The 15,513-nt window shown below is 42.5% G+C and overlaps 1 protein-coding gene across 2 annotated transcripts in view; it reads left to right on the forward strand.

The window, feature by feature from the left end:
* Positions 1–327: 327 nt before the first annotated feature.
* Positions 328–15,513, forward strand: part of TEC (tec protein tyrosine kinase) — a 140,149-nt gene continuing 124,963 nt past the window's right edge. The window contains exon 1 of one of the 2 annotated variants that reach the window (XM_033214741.1): positions 328–440. The gene's annotated coding sequence lies outside the window, so the exon portion shown is untranslated. Of the gene's footprint in view, positions 441–5,432; positions 5,525–15,513 lie in introns of those variants that run through there. The other variant, XM_033214742.1, reaches the window with a different exon arrangement.

A 15,513-nucleotide genomic window follows, 5' to 3' on the forward strand; every position in this document is an offset into this window, starting at 1 on the left:
CGCCTAGTCTTCCACAGATGGCACTGCTCGGGGCTCTCCTGGCTGGGGGCGTTCGAGCCTCGAGGGGCGGTTCTCCTGGGATGGGAAGCCTGGGGCTAGGGAGGCTCAACACCGCCCCCGGAAACCTAAGGGACGCTCCCTGAAACTCACCAGGACGCACTTCCGACCCATTCCGGTCACTTCCCTTGAAATCGCCGCAGGGCTGCGCAAACAGGCCACCCAGGGCGCAAGTGACAGGGGCGGGGCGATCGACGACTGGGCGGGCCTGCACGATCAGGGGCGGGGTCGGGCGTCCACTGGGCGAGCAATCGGGGCGGGACGATCAGGGGGCGGGGCGGGGCACTTTGCTCGGGACTCTGGAGCACTAGGCTCCGGACTTCGCGGCACAGACTGCACCTCGCAGTCTCCCCAGGTTCGCGCAGCCGCCGCGCTTCAGCCAGGTAGGGCGCCGCGGGCCGGCTGGGGCAGCCCTGGGAGTGTGGTACTTCGGCCGGGGACGGGTGGGGACGGGAATGAGCGCGGCAAGGGTGGCTTCCACACGCCCCTCGAGGAACGGAAACGGGGAAGGATTTTCTCCCCTCCGTGCCACGGTGACCGCGGGAGCGCCGTGTCTGGGTCTCCTTTTCGGTCCGGGAAGGAGGGACAGGTGCGCACTGTGCGCAGCCTCCCCTTCCTGCCGGCGGTCGACTCTCCACCTCCCCAACTCCTGCACTGACCTCTCCTAAGGAACACCCGCCCCTTTTTCCTGAAGTTCCAGGCCCGAGGCCGCCCCGCAGCAGGTTCAGCGTTGGGGTCACGTCCCAGCGGCGGGCAGGGCTGCTGCCTCCTCTCGGGTTGGGCGGCGGCTCGATCTTGATTGAAATTTGGCAGTATCGGCCAAGATGTTCCGCAGTTGCACATGTCCGAGTGCCGCACCCAGTCAAGTTCACGTTCTCTTCCCCACCCCATCCCCAATCCCCCGCCCACCTCGCCCCGGGAAGTTGTGGTTCAATATTGAAAACAGGTGCCCTGCAAATATATGTACTTCTTGGAAAAACTAGTGCCTTGACCTGGGAGTGTGCACTTTCCTAATTTTCTTTAATCCTAAATTTCTTGTGGATTTTATTTTATTTTCCCGTGGACGTGTAACATAGTGTTGTGTACCACGTTTGGAAACAATCTCATCCATTGCTATTCTTTGGAAACTGGAATATTTGATTCGAAAGACTGATCTTAATGTTAACTTGGAACAACAGGATGGCTGATGGCTAAGTGGATCTGAAGATTATCCAAAATAGTTATAAGTTTTGCGTGTATTCCTTGTAGTTTTCCAGTGAATGCTCATTTTCCTCTTGGGAAATTCTAAGAATTTACTCACTTCTAGATTATTCTCTACTAAAGAGCTGGGGAGAAACAAACCAGCGGATCTCCCAAATAGAGTTTGGGATATAACAGTTTTAGATCTTGACACTGGTAGCTGCTTACTCTGCAATAATCACCTGGAGTAAGGGATATTATGATTTATTTCTAAGGGGAAAATAGAAGTCTGGGTAACTTTCACATTATGTATTTGAAAGTATTTTTTGGTTTAGTTACATTTTCAATGTTTACGAAAGACTTACACTTTCCTCATACTCCAGTTAATCTGATCCATATATTACACTCTTGCCAATGCAGATACTGTGGTGTGTTTATGTTAATGATCTTGACTCTTCTCACAAGAGTGTGTACATTCTGGTCTGTGGAACTGTATAGGCCAAGTGTTGTAAACTCTTGCAGTCAGCGCTCTACTCTAGTTGGCAATGCCTTTGCCCCACATAGGTCCAACTAGAATTTTCACATCTTCCCAAATAGGAAAGGATATAGAATATCAATGTATGCTCTAGCATTTTCAACCTACTTTATTCTTTATCAAGATAATCATGTTTTCTCAGCAGCTAGTTACTCAAGGGCAGGAGCTATGTTTTACCAAACCATGGGAAATAAAGCTCAGAGAATGGCAGACTTTGCTTCCTTAAGTTGATCCTTGACAGGGAGGTTGGAAGGGTTGTGAGCAGGGTCTGGCCTACTTCTATGCTTGGGAAAGAATTACTGGCCTCTCTGCCTTCCTCCAGGCATCCAGAGTGCTGGGAGACTGGGCTTTGGGCCTCCAGCCACACCTCTGCCTACAGGTTCCTCCCAGTTGACCAGGTTGGTGCCTCTCCTCCCTGCCCCAGCTTTTCCAGCTCCTCAGCTTTCACCCCACCCCTCCCAGATTGTCACCCCTAGAAGAATCACCATATTGTTCAGGGCAGGGGTACTTGGTCTGCAGAGTCAGCATGAGTGTTGGTCTTCAGCATGGTGCTGGTTCCCCATGGATGCTCCTTAGATGTCTGTTGCTTCAGAGCCTTTATTATGCTCCCTTCTTGTCCAGTCTACAGCAGGCAAAGTGGAGTTACTGAAGTCAAACCCAGATCAACTGTCTTGGGGTCCAGCTGCCTTGGTTGGACTAATTATGATCATAAATTGGGCATTCAAGTCTGTTGGAAAAGAGTGAAATTGGCTCATGGTCACTGGCAATTGTAAAATTATCCTGTATGATATGGTTATGCTATTATAAAAGGTTTGTGGAAAAATAAGAAACAACCCAGAGGGGAGGGGCTTAGTAGTCACCTCCACCTCCAAACACGCCTCTGCTTGGGCTTGCTTTATTGTCAGTACCCCAGCTCAACCAATTCTTCTGGGATTAGATTGTAACAATTAATTTCCCCACCATGTTTGACTGCTCAGAGCTCAGATGACCACAGCTACTGTAGTCTAGATGTAGAAAATTACATATTCTTTTGTTTAGAGAAACAAGGATGGGCTTTTTCAAAACAGATTGTTATTAGGGAAACAAAGAAAAAGCAAACAAATGTAAAAATGTGTGGGCACAGAAGCCGAAGTTTGTTTTGTTATGGTTTATAAACTTCTATCCAAGTTACATTTCTCCCTTTCCAGAAACAACCACTTGTAATTCTTTGGCATTTGTTGCTTGTAGTTGATACTTCTTGAATTTTTCAATTTTAAACATTATCTGTTGACTTCCCACTGTGGAAGATGATGAGTTGGCTCTCTTTTTCCCTCCAACCCCCAACACAAGTACAACTTCCCTATTTTCCCATTCTTGCAGTCGTTAAAACAGAATATTGAATAATGGTTAGATCAAAATTCACAGCTAAGCCAAGCATAATTTTTTTTTTGTTTTTTTTTTTTTTTGAGACGGAGTTTCGCTCTTGTTGCCCAGGCTGGAGTACAATGGCACGATCTTGGCTCACCACAACCTCTGCCTTCTGGGTTTAAGCAATTCTCCTGCCCCAGCTTCATGAGTAGCTGGGATTACAGGCATGCGCCAACACGCCCAACTAATTTTTGTATTTTTAGTAGAAATGGGGTGTCTCCATGTTAATCAGGCTGGTCTCAAACTCGTGACCTAGGGTGATCCACCCACCTTGGGCTCCCAAAGTGCTGGGATTACAGGCGTGACTAAGCATAACTTTTTTATTTTCCTTGGAGTTAATAATAGATTTGTTTATTTTATTTATTTTGTGCTCTTCGTTGATTAAACCCACAGCTCTTGGCCAGTTTTCCAAATTCTCCCTCAATTGACCAGGTATTTTGTCAGTTTCGTTTTCCTGATGAAGCTGTTCCTGAGCCTACTGGCTTGCTATAATCCAGACTGGGTGCCTTCGGTACTTCGGCACACTTGTCACTCCAAGGGCTCCCTTTGTTATCACTCTGGAGATTCTCATCATTTGTTTCTTGTGTTGGATCTCCTGGTACCTGTAGCACATGTCTTCCTCAGTCTTAGTTGACTCCCTTCTTTTGGCAGAGCCCATCCTAAAGGAGTTTTCTGGAGTAGGATGCCTAGAGGTCTACTTTTCTGAGACTGTAGATGCCTGAAAATATCTGTTTTCCACTGACAATTGATAGTTTGGCTGAGTGTAGATTTCTAAGATGGCAATTTTGAAGGACTTGTTCTATTGACTTCCACTTTGTGGTATTGCTGTTGAGAAATTTAGAACTGTACTAATTCCTCAGCTTTTTTCTTGTAATCTGTGTACAGATTACAATTTGCTGGGTCCTCTCCGGAAGTTTATAGAATTTTCTCTTGGTCTCCAGAGTCCACAAATTTCACAACGCTGTGCCTAGATTTGGGTCTGTTTTCATCCATTCAGTTGGGCTCTTTGAATCTGGAAACTTTCATTCTTCAGTTTGGGAAGTTTTCTTACATTATCTCATTGGTAGCCAGGCGTGGTGGCTCATGCCTATAATCCCAGCACTTTGGGAGGCCAAGGCAGGCAGATCACCTGAGGTCAGGAGTTTGAGACCAGTCTGAACAACATGGTGAAACCCTGTGTCTACTAAAAATACAAAAATTAGCCAGGCATGGTGGCTCACACCTGTAATCCCAGCTACTCAGGAGGCTGAAGCAGGAGAATTACTTGAACCTGGGAGGCGGAGGTTGCAGTGTGCTGAGATTGAGTCACTGTACTCCAACCTGGGCAACAGAGTGAGACTGTGTCTCAAAAAAATATATATATATATATCTCTCTCTCTCTCTCATTGGTAATTTTTTCCTGCTCTATTTTTTGTGTCTATGAGAAACTCATATTGTTTAGATATTGGCTATTTTGGACTGGGCCAAAAATAAGTTTTTCATGACTGTAATCATGACTATTTAAAATCAAAATCTCTATTTTTTTGGTTGCCTGAATATATACATATGTATCTGTATGTGTGTGGTTTGTGTGTCTATTTCTTTCTGGTTTTTGTTTTATAGTGTCAGTGTCTTCTCCTTTCTCCCTGAGAAGCTTAATGATTTTTTGGAGCAACTTTTTTTCCTTCCTGCACAGATTCAATTTCCCTAGTGGCTTTTGTCTTTTCATTTGTTCAGGTTTCTTATCTTTCATGTTAGAGGTTTTCCTTGTGTAACTAATGCCTTTGGTTATCTGCTAATACTTGAGAGGGAGATTAAGAAGCAGAAGATCTGGGGTTCAGGCAGGGTGGCTCATGCCTGTAATCCCAGCACTTTGGGAGGCCGAGGTGGGCAGATCACTTGAGGTCAGGAGTTTGAGACCAGCCTGGTCAACATGATGAAACCCTCGTCTCTACTAAAAATAAAAAAATTAGCCAGGCGTGGTGGCATGTGCCTGTAATCCCAGCTACTCAGCAGGCTGAGGCAGGAGAATCGCTTGAACCTGAGAGACTGAGGTTGTAGTGATCCAACATGGTGCCACTGCACTCCAGCCTGATGACACAGGGACACTCTGTCTCAAAAACAAACAAACAAACAAACAAACAAACAAAACCTGAAGATGTGGATGAGCTTGTTGACTGGGGAATTCATGGTAGGGGGATCTGGCTGGGCTTTTTATTTGGGAAACCTCTGTTGTCGTTACCTCTTAGGCTGGTGAGAGTCCTCAGAGAAGGCTTTTCCAGTCTTGCCCCCAGAGATTGACGGAGAGCCTGGTTGCCAGTAATCTGGGAACTAAATGGAGAAGAAGACTGGAAGTCTCAGCATCCAGTAAGCAGATGTGCATATAACCCCTTTACGCTGTTTGTGTACAGACTCCCTGAAGGGTGAAGGAGTAGGGAGGAAACTCCAGGTTTTTTGCTGGGGTAGAGAAGGGACAGTCACTTAACTGCTTGGAGTGGCCAAAGGGATCTGTGAGATCCAGCTTTTTAAAAAGACTTTAAAAAGTCACTAATTTTTTACCCCACCCCCTTTTTTTATAGAGGGTTCAATTGCCTTTAATTATTTAACCTTTTGGAGATTCCATGGTGTAAATCAGATTATTTCTTGGCTTCTGCTTATTCCACCAAAATGTTTTTGCTATTGTCTCTTCACTCATTCTCTCCATCCTTGCTGATTGATACATGAAATAAAAAAAATTCTTTATTGTCATTGTCTTAGGCTTTCAGAAGGGAGAGAAAGTAGGGGTTTTTGTCCAGTCTGCTAATAGTGGCTGGAATATAATTTCTTTACCAATTTCTATCCAGAGACTGGCACCATTCAGTCATAGCAGTGTGTTGCCATTTTCCCCTTCCTCTGCCCATAGGAAACATTTTCGGATAAGGCTGGGCTGCTGAGTCCAGTTTGGACCTCAGATGCCTTCATATACAACTCCAAGTGTCCACTACCAATTGATCGTAGTGGTCATAGGGGACAAAACCTATATCTTAGGTTGGGTGGTACATAGGTTACTGGTCATAGAGCCCTTGTTCCTTTTTCTTTCTTTCTTTTTTTTGGAGGGGAGACAGAGTCTCGCTCTGTCACTGCCGGAGTGCAGTGGCACGATCTCAGCTCCCAGGTTCAAGTGATTCTCCTGTCTCAGCCTCCAGAGTAGCTGGGCTTACAGGTGTGCGCCACCACACCTGGCTAATTTTTGTATTTTTAGTAGAGACAGGGTTTCACCATGTTGGCCAACCTGGCCTCGAACTCCTGACCTCATGTGATCTGCCTGCCTTGGCCTCCCAAGGTGCTGAGTTTACAGGCGTGAGCCACTGCCTGGCCTATTGGTCCTGTTTCTTGAATTCACTTTGTTTAGGATGACTCTGCCATCTCGACCTCTGAATGTTTTACCTTTCAGTGAAGTGCAGCTTCTGTAAGTCCAATATTATTTTAATCTGAAAGATGGGATTGGTGTCATTGATGGCCATGTGGCCTCAATGGAAATTATCATTGTTTCCTTCTGGAGGACAGTTTATCACACAACTGTCTTAACAGCAGCAGCGCCCTTACTTCCCTTTTCCACTTGTGCCCTTCTTGGAATATGCACCAAGTTCCTGTTTCTGGCTGGGCTGACCTACCCTGCCATTTGTGGATGATCACAACTTCCCCAACGTTATTTTATCAGTTGAGTCATTCCTCAGGCTCTCTTAATGGCCTGTGAACTTCCAGCATGCTCTCCCAGTTGCATCAGCATTCTTTATGTTTACACACATGATGACAAGAGTCAATTTCCACAAAAGTAGGAGGATAATTGTTCCTAAGTCATCTTATCTGTGCCGAAAAAGCAAAGCTCTTATCTTCCCATGATGGCAGCTATGCATTGGCAATACAGAAAACAGAAGTGCTGGCGACTGTGACAATGGAGTGAGTGCAGTAGTGACTTTATCTCTGGAGGATGACAGGTGGTTTAAAAGGCTTTTTCGGCAGGTACCACTAGGCACCATTGTGAACAAAAGCTTGGCTAGTAGGGATATTGCAGAGTTCATTCCTCACACTGTGCTTCCACAAGCATCTTTCCCTTTTCTAAACAAAGCCTTTGAAGTCATTGGAACCTCCCTTTTCCATGCAGTATAGATTTTCTCTAATGTGCTATGTCTTCACAGAAGTTCTTTCCTAGGGAAAGCATAGTACCAAGCAAGTACTTAATATACTGAATGACTTTTCTAGATAATTTTGGATACTTTACAGTTAAGAAAAAATGATATTTGAGCCAAGTGTGGCTCATGGCTGTAATTCCAGCACTTTGGAAGGCCGAGGCAGGTGGATCACTTGAGGTCAGGAGTTCAAGACCAGCTTGGCTAATATGATGAAACCCCATCTTTACTAAAAATACAAAAATTAGCCAGGTCTGATGGCACGTGCCTTCAATTCCAGCTACTGGGAGGCTGAGGCAGGAGAATCTCTTGAACTTAGGAAACAGAGGTTGCAGTTAGCTGAGATCGCACCACTGCACTCCAGCCTGGGCAACAGAGCAAGACTCTGTCTCAAAAAAAAAAAAAAAAAAAAGATAATTACCCAAGTTGTACCCAACAATCTAAATTCTCTAAATTCTTGATTAGGCTTTCATATCACTTTGTCTATATATGGATTGAAATATAGAGCATTCAATTTAAGTTTTCTTAAGCGTATTGTTTCTTGTATTATTTAGAAATATTCTTCACTGAAAACATTCTTGAAACGACAACATACATTATTATCATTATTTTCCATCCACATATTTCTTCTTAGCATAGTGTTATGATTATCTTGGTTTTCATGGCTACAAGGAATGGCTTTTGGAGGAGGGAGGGAAGTAAGTATTCTTTATGTTATCTCATCAGTTTTATGTTTCTAAAGGAGGAACACTTTTGTTTGGATTTCTACAATATATACTTTTTCCTTTTGTAACTATATGTCATTTATTTTTCAAGGTTAAAACTTTTAACCTTGAAATGCTTACAATAGAGTATCAAAGTGACAAACTTTAACTTGTCATATACTATATGAGATACTTACAATGCGAAACTCACTGTCAAGTATCCCACTCTTTTTATTTTTAATTTTGGTGACGTTGTAATGTGATTTAGTAGGAAAAACCTTTGATTTTTCTTCTCTTATCCTGCGTGGAATTCCAATGATATCTTTTGTTACTATTTCCTTAGAAACTCTTAATGTCCGCATATACTCCTCAATATTATGTTTCAACCACATGACTGCCCCAAAAATGAAACTGGCTTTTTTTCTTATAAGAGTGATTTAAAGTTTCATTTTTCTGTCAATATGATTTAAGCATGCAGCAAAGTTAGTTTTTACCATTAGGGTTATTTTTGTTTCATAGAAGGCAGTTGATTTCTTCATTTTCCTGCTTGGGTGATAAAAATGCTTGATCCTTTAACCATGCAGGGAAACTGAAAAACAATTTAACTGGGTTTGAATGCTGTCAGACATGTAAATTTAGGTATACATGCTTCTAAATTTTTTTAAGGATTGTGAGTGTCTTTGTCACATACTTAAACTAGTTATAGAAGCATTGCACAAAATAATTCTTGTTCATAAGTTCCGGAGTCCTAGCCAGAAGACATTTTTTAGGCTCAGAGCTGTTGACACACCCTCTTGCTTCCCTCAGGCAAAAGTTTGATCTTTGGGTGCCACCAAGGTTCTCAGACACCTGGTGTGCTCCTTGGACTCTCTTTGCCATCATGAAAAAAAATTGTCATTTTCTTGAGTTTTATATATTCCTTGTTAGAAGACGTAAACAATATCGAAGCTTACAAAGAAGAAATTAAAAATAACCCTGAAACCATTCCAGAGAGAATCTTTGTGAATCCCCTTCCAGTCATCTCTATTATCATCTGACTTTTAATAAATCTTTAGCAATGTTCTAGAAAATAATTAAGGAGCATTATGTTACAACTGTTTATGTAACTCCAAATTCTATAATCTTTATTTATACACTGATAGTTACTTTATGACATTGTAATTAGTCCATGCATAATTTTCTTTGGGTAATTCTCTCATGTTAGCATACAGTGGTATTTTGAACCACTCCCCAGTTGTTGGACATTTAAATTTTTTTTTTCTTTTTTTTTGTTTTAGAGACAGAGTCTTGCTCTGTTGCTTAGGTTGGAACGCAGTGGTGCCATCATCATAGCTTACTGCAGCCTCAAACTCCTGGGCTCAAATAGAAGGTTTGAGCTTCAGCCTCTGGCTTCAACCAGATGCTGCAGATGCATACGACTGTACCCAGCTCATTGAAACAAAAATTAAGTAGTGATGAAGTCTTGCTATGTTGGCCAGGTTGGTCTCAAACTCCTGACCTCAAGTGATTCTCTCACCTTGGCCTCCCAAAGTTCTAGGATTACAGGTGTGAGCCACCACACCTGGCTGATTTCTAGCTTCTATTCATCAGTTTTAGAAGGTCATAAAATAACTCACTAGCTATGTGAAGTTTCCATTTTTCTTTTTTGACCTTTTAGAATAACAGTATCTCTGTTATGTGAGGACAGGAAGAGCCAGAACGCTTGAGGCCATGTTACGTACCCAGTTATAGGTCAGATAAAACTAGAAGAACCTGACAGGTAACATTTGCAGAGGCTGTGTTCTTGTTGGTAATGTGTGCAGCCTCATTTCATCTTATTGGATATCTATAGGAAAAGTTTCCAAGAATCAGTAACAAAACATGGAAGAGTTGTTATATAACTGTGCAATGACATTTGACCTCAGTACCTGGTCTAGGGTTTATGAAACTTTGTGTGATCCAGGAAGGCATCTTATGTCCTCAGGAAATTCCAACCTTCCTATCCATTGCCCCATTTCTCTACTGCTTGGGTAATCAGGGCTCAGTAAGGTATGCAAGGCAACCAGCAATGTTAGAGAATTCTGCATTAATGTAGTTTCTTGATAAGAACTACGGTGGAGTGAGCTCCTGTTCAGATTTTTCCTCTGACATCTTTCTTTCTTTCTTTCTTTTTTTTTTTTTGAGACAGAGTCTCACTTTGTCACCCTGGCTGGAGTACAGTGGCATGATCTCAGCTCTCTGCAATCTCCACCTCCTGGGTTTAAGTGATTCTCATGCCTCAGCCTCCCGAATAACTGGGACTATAGGCATGTGCCACCATGCTCGGCTAATTTTTGTATTTTTAGTAGAGGTGAGCTTTTGCCACGTTGGCCAGGCTGGTCTCAAATTCCTGACCTCAAGTGATCCGCCGGCTTCAGCCTCCCACAGTGCTGGGATTACAGGCGTGAGCCACCGCGCCCGGCCCCTTTGTCATCTGTCTAGATACCGTGGTCTAATGTTTAAAGCCTTGGGTGGATTTCTTTTTTCTTAACTTTTATTTTAGGTTTGGGGGTACATGTGAAGGTTTGTTACACAGGTAAACACGAGTCATGGGGGTTTTTGTACACACTGTTTCATTACCTTGCATGGATTTCTAAGTTAACTATTAACTGGAATTATTTTCCTGTACTTCAGGTTTTGCATCTATTCAACAAACTATAATGACACATAATTAACAGTTCACTTTAGAAAGATTCATGGCCTAATGCTTGTAAAGGACTTTGAGCTTCTCTGAGAGTGTTTTATACACAGTCATGAACAAGGAGATGGCTTGTTCTATTTGGCAAAGGGCAAGTATATTATGCCTATTTTATAGATGAGAAAAGAGAGCCTCATAGAAGATAATGGTTTGCTTAGACTCATGGTAAATTTAATGTAGTGTCTGTAGGAATTTTCCTTGGACTTTGTGGAATGAATGAACTCTAAAATAAATTCTGCGTGAGTGTATGTGTAGGGAAAGTGGATTTATACTGTTTTAAGCAAATACAACATTTTGGAGGAGAGGATGCCCCTTTGAAAGACGGGAACCATGTTAGACAAATTCACTAGAGTTCTTAAAGAGAATTAAATAAATAATCAGGGAAGCCAGGGATAAACTGATTTTCCAAGTGATTTTGAAAAGACCCCACACAAAGTCTGGTAAGTAAATTTAGTCAGCAAGAAGTTGGGAAAATTATTTTTGAAAATCAGGACTCAGGAGAGGGCTAAAAGATGAACAAAGGTTAGGCACAGTTGGACATTTCTCAGAATGTTTATCAGAATACAGATATGATTGAACTAGTCTGGTTATTATTTTTAAAATAAATTACATACAAGAGGGAGTATACAGTCTACATGAACCCTTTGGGACATGAAAAAGCTGAACAGTTGATCTCAAGTCTATGCAAAATGGCAGAGAAATAAAGAATGCATTTAGGGCCAGATGCAGTGGCTCTCCTGTAATCCCAGCACTTTGGGAGGCCAAGGTGGGCGGATCACTTCAGGTTAAGGAGTTTGAGACCAGCCTGGCCAACATGGTGAAACTCTGTATCTACTAAAAGTACAAAAATCAGCCAGGTGTGGTGGCACATGCCTGTAATCCCAGCTACTCAGGAAGCTGAGGCAGGAGAATTGCTTGAACCTGGGAGGCAGAGGTTGCAGTGAGCGAGATTGTGCCATTGCACTCCAGCTTGGGTGACAGAGTGAGATTCTATCTAAAAAAAAAACAACAAAAATATGCATTTAGAGAAAATGAATCTATCTGTACATGCAGATGTACATTCCAATGTTTGATTCAAGAAAGAGATTCAGATATTATAAAGTCTTAACTGAAAACATTCACTAACTTTATGACTTGGAACAAAAATTTCTAATGTTAGCTGTTGGCACAAATAATTAAATGCCAGTTTTACCCATTTTCATGTTACTTCAGCATCTAAGATAATTTTTTCACTGCTCATTAATGTGTCTTAAAGACATAACAGATTTAAGGAAAGCAAATACATTTATCAATGGTATAGAAGACTGAGGAAAATACTTCCATCCAACTTTTCACTCTAGAAAGATAAATGAGGAGGCATGTGGACAGGGTGCACCCTCTTGTACTATGGCAAACTGAGCTAAATAACACAAAGGAAATCATTTGCACCTTCTTTATTCCCAAGTAACATCCCAAATATCTATTGGGCATATATGATGTGCCAGGCTGCATGCTAAGCTCTTTACATCGAGTATCAGGTTTAATCCTCCAGGCAGCCCTTAGGGTGGATAAGATTACTTTCAGCGTTTTACAGATGAAGAGATTGAAGTTCAGGGAGGTTCTGTAACACTTGGTAAGTGGTAAGTGGTGGAGCTGGAGTCCAGAACTCTGCTGAGCTCCATTCATTGAGCTATGCTCCTCTCCTCTCTCTGTCATATTTTCCCTCCTTGTAAACAGAGCTGGACAACCTAGAAGGAAATATGAAGGCCTGCTTCAAATAAAACCAAGCAGTCAGTTTCTCTGGGTATCACCCCAAGCCCCTTAACTCTATAGGTCTTAAGATGTCTTCATAGCAGCACTGTTGAACAGAAATATTCTCTAAGCCACATATGTAATTTAAAATTTTCTAGTAGTCACCTTAAAAAAGGAAAAAGCAACAATAATATATTTCATGTAAGCCATATATAAAAATATTATAATTTCATGTAATCATATAAAATTATTGAGATACTAGAAATAACTCGGGAGAAATACAGTACAGGACATCTTTTGTAATGCAGCAGATAGAGTGAAATGTAGTTCTACCAAACAATGAGGTTGTGATTAATGGAAAAATATATTATTTACTGCTTAAGTTTTACATTTTAAATTCATGTTTATTAAAATTGAATAAAAAACGTGGTTCACCATTCACACTGGCTTCATTTCAAGTGCTCATTAGCTGCTAGTGGCAAGTGACTGTCGTATTGAACAGTGCAGCTCTATAGCAAAAGCTACTCTCTGTCTCCTAAGGACCGGGGACTCCTAGACACTCCATGCCCATCCCTAACTCCTGATTCCTCTCAGCATCCATCTTATTTTCCCGGCCTATGCCCAGCACTGCTATATATAATGTGCAGGTTATACACTATAAAATTCTGAGATGGATTTTATATTGTAGACTCAGTGGATTTGCTTATTTACTGCAACAGTTTTTAGGAAGATAGAAGTAAAGTTTTTAAAAGAAGAGACACTTTTTCCTAATTTATGCAAAAATACTTTTTTTTTTGAGACAAAGTCTCACTCTGTTGCCCAGGCTGGAGTGCAGTGGTACAATATCAGCTCACTGCAGCCTCTCGACCTTCCAGACTCAAGCGATCTTCCCTCCTCAGCCTCTCTAGTGGCTGGGACTACAGGCAGGCACCATCACTCCTGGCTAATTTTTTTTTTTTTTTTAATGTTTTGTAGAGACAGGGTTCTGTCATGTTGCCGAAGCTGGTCTCAAACTCCTAGGCTCAAGAGATCCACCTGCTTCAGCCTCCCAAAGTGCTGGGATAACAGATGTAAGCCATGCTTACATAATAATTACATAATAATGCCCGGCCACAGAGGCGTTATTTTTAGCAGGGTGGGCAGTGGATTGTAGCCTTTCTGTTTCTTCCTCACATTCTGGCAGTTGGTCCCATGGCATTGTTCTGTTGTATGCTCAGCACTACTCCAGTGCCCTGCCTGTGGCTGAAAGGGTAGAAGCAGCCTCAGTCAACCTCTCCTCCTCCAGAAATACTGTCACAGAGCCGTAGTCATTCTTCATGGTAGTTTACCTTGGAGCCATATGTGTGTTACTCATAATTATATTCCCAGTGCTTAGTGAACAATAGGTGCTCAGCATGTTTATTGATTTGAATTGTTATCTTAGCTTTGACTCAGTATTTGGGCCTCTGCATTGTGTCCTCAGTTGTCCTTGATGATATGTGACCCAGGGCTGATTTATCCAAATGCCGACCTTGCCCTCTCTTTCATGGAGTCACAGATCACCCTTCATGTGGTACCCTTGTTCTGATAATACTAATTGTCATTATTATTATTTTTACTAATAATAGCTGCCATTGATCACTTACTTTGTATCAAGCATGTGCTTAGCAATTTATGTAAATTATTTCATTTAGTCCTCTCACAATATCTCTAGGAGGTAGGTACTATTTTACAATGAGGAACCTGAGTTACTGAGAAGTTATATTACTTACCTGAGGTCATACAGCTAGTAAATGTCAAAGCTGACCTTTAAAACCAGTTCTGTCTGACTTCAAAGTTCTCTCAAGTGCCCTTTTGGTATCTGGGGCTTTCCTGACAAGTGACTGTGCTGTAATGGACTGATTATTTGTCTGCCCAGACTTTCTTCCTTTGGGGAACTACTCTGTCCCCAATTCATGTGGTTTGGGTGGAGTTGACACTACCCAGGGATGATCATGTGATTCAGCCTTGACCAATCTGAGCAGTCCCTCCACTTGACCAAGTGATTGGCTCAGGGGTTAGCATGTACCCAGTCTGGCTCAATGGGACTCTTCTGCTGGCATTTAGGAAAGGCGAAACTCTTCCTCTGGGATTTAACCTGGAGTGATGTAACCTGGAGCTACTGGTGGTCATTTTTCCCTGCTCCATGGAGGAAGCCGCAGTATAAGAGAATGAGGCCGTGGAGTGAGAAGCAGCACTGCACGGTGGTGAGAGCACACTCAGCATTGTTTGAAGTGCAAGAGTCAGCTGTGCCAGGACTTCTCAATTATGTGAGCCAATATGTTCCTTTTGTTGTAGTTTGCTTAATTCTAATTATGTGCATTTGAAAGAACCCTGGTTAATACTATATCGACTTTTCAGAAGATGAGTATTTTTGTCTTGGATTCCCTATGCCATTGTCTGTCTGCCCTTGGTCATCCACTACTTTTTTGGCCTTTGTGCCTACTTGGTGCCTTGCAGGCCTTTCATCCCTGTAGACTCTGCACCATGTTCAGTTTGCTCTGTACCTTTTAGGTCAATAAGCCCTGCCCTAGTGAAAGGAGGTCCCACACCCAACACCTCCTCACCAACAGCCTCCACCCCTCCATCCTGCCCTATGGCATAGCCCACAAATGGACCTGGGTGGGAAAAGGATTTTGCCATGAGTAGAACATTAGAGAAATCTGTTCTTCATAGACATCAGAAAAATTACTCATTCAACCTACTCTTTGGATGCTGATCAAAGACTATTGAATGCTAACCTCATTTGGCCTCTGACACCATCTGGGATCTCAGCCAGTTTAGGCGGAGGCCTTGCCTCTTATCCCCAGTTTTTTTTGGCCACCAGCCTTTCTGATCAACTCTCTTTCTATGTACTGTCAAGCCTCCTATGATTTTGAACTTCCATTCTTCTGTTGGCTGCCTTCCCAAATCTTTCCGGTGACCCTCTGAGAGCATTGTTCCACTGTGAATCAACTCTCTCACACCGCAGCCTCCCCACAGAATAACAGCATTCCCTTCTCTGCAGCTCTCTCTGCT

This window comes from Trachypithecus francoisi, unplaced genomic scaffold (assembly GCF_009764315.1).
Source record: "Trachypithecus francoisi isolate TF-2019V2 unplaced genomic scaffold, Tfra_2.0 Lachesis_group1, whole genome shotgun sequence".
Lineage (NCBI taxonomy): Eukaryota > Metazoa > Chordata > Mammalia > Primates > Cercopithecidae > Trachypithecus > Trachypithecus francoisi.